This window comes from Pyrus communis, chromosome 6 (genome assembly GCF_963583255.1).
Source record: "Pyrus communis chromosome 6, drPyrComm1.1, whole genome shotgun sequence".
NCBI classification, from domain to species: Eukaryota; Viridiplantae; Streptophyta; class Magnoliopsida; order Rosales; family Rosaceae; genus Pyrus; species Pyrus communis.
The window spans coordinates 2,543,901-2,548,017 of record NC_084808.1 but is presented as its reverse complement, the minus strand read 5'-3'; the positions used below and the strand labels follow the sequence as shown (position 1 = coordinate 2,548,017).

At 37.4% G+C, this 4,117-nt stretch overlaps 1 pseudogene; it reads left to right on the top strand.

The window, feature by feature from the left end:
* On the top strand, positions 1 to 1,685 carry LOC137736681 (probable aspartyl protease At4g16563; annotated as a pseudogene).
* The last annotated feature ends 2,432 nt before the right edge of the window (positions 1,686 to 4,117 follow it).

Genomic DNA, 4,117 nt, shown 5'->3' with positions numbered 1-4,117 from the left:
ATGCGTGACAACTCCAGCCATCACGTGTCAAATCGGGCTGGTGTGTGGCAGTGCGTGAGCCTTATTTTAATACTTTCAACTGCCGATTTGAGCAAACAAATGGATTTTCGATTCTTTTCCTTTGTATTTACGAACTTTGGGTAGTTTAATGAGTAGTATAGTGATTATTCATACAGAAAAAACTTACCTTGAGGATTACAGAGGCTAAGCAAATAAAGACAGCTGCAAACAAATGGATTTTCGATTCTTTTCCTTTGTATTTACGAACTTTGGGTAGTTTAATGAGTAGTATAGTGATTTTTCATACAGAAAAAACTTACCTTGAGGATTACAGAGGCTAAGCAAATAAAGACAGCTACGACATGATTACATATTAGTAAGTGGGCTTTATTTTCAAGCACTTATATATATACACACACACACACACACACTAACTACATATTAACAAAAGGCTTTTTAGCCAAAATGGTCCATGAGATTTGCATAACATATACTTTGGTCCTTGGATTTAAAATCAATAGAAATGGTTCCTGAGATTGTCCATCATCCATAATTTTGGTCATTCCGTTAAAAATCTATGTTAAGTTAAGGGTATTTTTGTAAAATCAAATTCTCCACTTTCTTTTTCACCATTTTTCTCTCATTTCTCTTATAATAGCTGGGATTTTACTTTCCGAGTCCTTAAAATTTCCCGAGAAAATTGTCCTTGATTTTCTTGTTAGCTGATCGTTCTTCTCCATCTAGCAATCCATCAGAATCACAGGATTCGGTCGTGGACCAGAATCGCTGCCGTCCCAAATGACGCTCTCTAAATTCACTTACTGCTTAGTCTCTCATAAATTCGACGATACCCCCACAAAGCAGCGACCTTGTTCTGTACACCGGCAACAGTAGCGCCAATGAACCCCCTTTCATTTCTTCAACCAGAAGAAACGAAACAAAAGCTCATAGCGCGATCTATATGCCGTTTTAGAAAAATCTAGGTCCTCCAAACTCTGCATTTCGCGAGTACTACTACATAATGCTCAAAAAAATCATCGTGGGCAAGAAGAATGTGAAGATTACGTACACGTTTCTTGTCCTCGGAGCCGACAGCAATGGCGGGACGATCGTGGATTTCGAATCGACCATCACATTCATGGAGAAGCCGGTTTTTGAAGTCATGGCGCAAGGGTTTGAGTCACAGATGGAAAATTACATGAGAGCAAAGGACTTGGAAACCAAAACGGGATTGAGATCCTGTTTCAATATTTCGAAAAAAGGAAAATTGAAGTTTTCAGAATTGGTTTTCTAGTTCAAAGGGGGTGCTAAGATGGAGCTGCCATTGACGAATTACTTTTTGCTGGTTTCGAGCTCGAGGGTTGTATGCTTGATGATTGTTAGTGATGGGGTTATTGGTCCAGAGAGTAATGGTGGACCTGCCATTATTTTGGGAAATTATCAGCAGCAAAGAATAATGCCGGACTCAACGTTTTTGCGTAGAGAGCTCAAATGGCTCATGGAAGACTTAATCAAAGAACCCAAAAACGTCAATAACAACGACAGAAGCGTTAGGATAAGGGTGGAAATTGAGGAGCTTTATATGTTGTGGAAGTAGAGGGTTGAGGAAAGGAGGCTCTTTCAGTACATTGTTGGGTGCGAGCATTGGAAGGACTTGGTGTTGTGTGTTGAAGGAAGGGTTTTGATTCGGAGGCCAGAGACTGAGCTCATTGTTGATTTGGTGGGGATGTGGCTTTGGGGAATGAAGGGTTGAGGGAGGGGTTGTGGGTTGATTTTACAAAAATACCCTTAACTTAACGGAGCTTTTTAACGAAATGATCAAAATTATGGATGGTGGACAATCTCAAGGACCATTTCTATTGATTTTAAATCTCAGGGACCAAAGTTATGTATTATACAAATCTCAGGGACCATTTTGGCTAAAAAGCCTTAATAAAACCCTCATTGGGAAAATACTATTTAGTCTTCTATCACAACAAAAAAGTTAAGGGCAGTAACGTAATTTTACAAAATGAAATTTTGCTTTTTTTGTTTAAGCCTCACCTACAAGTGATTTTAACATTTCTAATTTTAAAAATTAAAAATAAATCTCCTCCCTCTCTTCCCACTTCCATGTTCTCTCTCTCTCTTCCTCACTCCTTCAATTTTAAAAACAAAAATAAAAAATTTCACACACTTTGTGTGTGGGCATATACTAGACACACACACACAAACTCTTTAAGGAGAGGGATCCCCATTTCAACCAAAAAAATGAGGATGATGCGGGCTGCCGTCCGATCTCTTTGAATGTGATCATGCAAGTGGGACTTAACCATGCCTTATTGCTTTCTTTTCCATTCCTTTTTTTTATGAGGAAATTGTAGCCACGGTCCCTTAACTTTAACTCAATTGGAGCAATGGTCTCTCAACTAAAAATTCATGACCGTTGGTCTCTTAACTCATCAAAACGTGTAGTTTTGGTCATTTTTGTCAACTCCGTTAAAACCTATGTGAAAATGAGTCACGTGCCAAGCATGTGAGACTGAATCAAGAGGCAAATATAGAAAACTAGATGAAAAAAAAAATTGTAGCAATGATCCCTCAACTTTAACCCAATTGTAGCAATGGTCCCTCAATTTTAACCCAATTGTATCAATGGTCCCTCAACTTTAACTCAATTGTAGCGATGGTTCTTCCAACATGAATCATTTTGACGGAATTCTGATGGAGTTGACAAAAATAACCATAGCTGCACATTTTGGTGAGTTAAGAGACTAATCGTCATGAATTTTTAGTTGAAGGACAATTGCTCCAATTGGGTTCAAATTAAGAGATCATTGCTACAATTTTCTCTTTTTTTTCCTCTTTCTCTACCTCTCTCGAAGGTGACGAGTAGCAAAGCTAGTGAGAAAGGTTCAATCGAATCCAAATCCTCTCATCATTTTGATGATTTTGGACAATTTGGGGAATGAGTTTAAGAATTTGGGTTTTTATTTTCAAGTAGTACTTTTTCTGGAGCATGGAGTCACTGACTTGTGAATACTCCTTGGTTCAAATTGTAAATCTCAATTTTTGGAATTTTTTTTTTCTTCCTCTGGTTGTATTTAGATAAGATAATCAACATCTTTTTCATGATGTAGAGACCCCAAATCCTTTAACCCATACTGAATCTCACAAGAAAACCTCAAATCTTCGTCTCTTTTTTTCTTTTAACATTCGTGTTCAAGGATTTGAGGGTTTTGTATTTTTTTTTATTCAAGATACTTTTCTGGAAAATGGGTTTTGTGATTTGGGTCTCCACGTACTTGATTAAAATATAGGTATAGGTCTATTGGAATAAATCAATATTTAGGAGAAAATGAATGTAAATATTTTGTAATTATTAAAGTCCTGTTTTAGGAAGGATATTACGCCTTTTATTTTTGTTTCCTTTTGTAACAAGGATTGTATGTACCTTTTATTCCGAATTATGGAATACAGGAAAATTAAGCTGTAAAATTCTATTTGGCATCAAAGCCAAGTTTGCTGTAACCCTAGAAACTGTAAAACAATATTTTCTTCCGCTGTTGTGTTCGGTTAACTTGTTCTTGCGCTGCTTGTTGTAGAAATTGGTCAGGCCATGTATATTGGATTTGCAACAGTGTGATCTTGCTGCTGCCGTGTGTGGTGTTGTGCTTCTGCAATTGTGCACCGTGTATAATTGCTACTAGTGGTGCCATGAATTGGTCTTTGTCGTGCAGTGGGTATTGCTGGTCTGTTGGATTGCAGCAAATGGGTGGTCCTTTTTTTGGCATATGATATTTGCTTTTGGACTGCTAATTGTTGCTGCACTGTCTTTCAGTGGAGTTAGTTTTGCTATGTCGTGTGTATTGCTTGCCATTATTGCTGCTGATTATCGCAAAAGTTGACTGCAATTGCTGTTCTACAAGTGTCGTGGATTGTTGTCCGTATTAGTGGATTGCCGCTGCTACGGTCATAAAAAATTTAAAAAAAAAAAAAAAAAAAAAAAAAAAGGAGAAAAGGGTGCTGCTTATTTGTTCTTACAATGACCAATACTAGTTGGATTTTAGATTCCGGTGCAACAAATCATATGATGTATGGTAGAACTTTGTTTCAGTCCATGAAAGATCCTTATAGA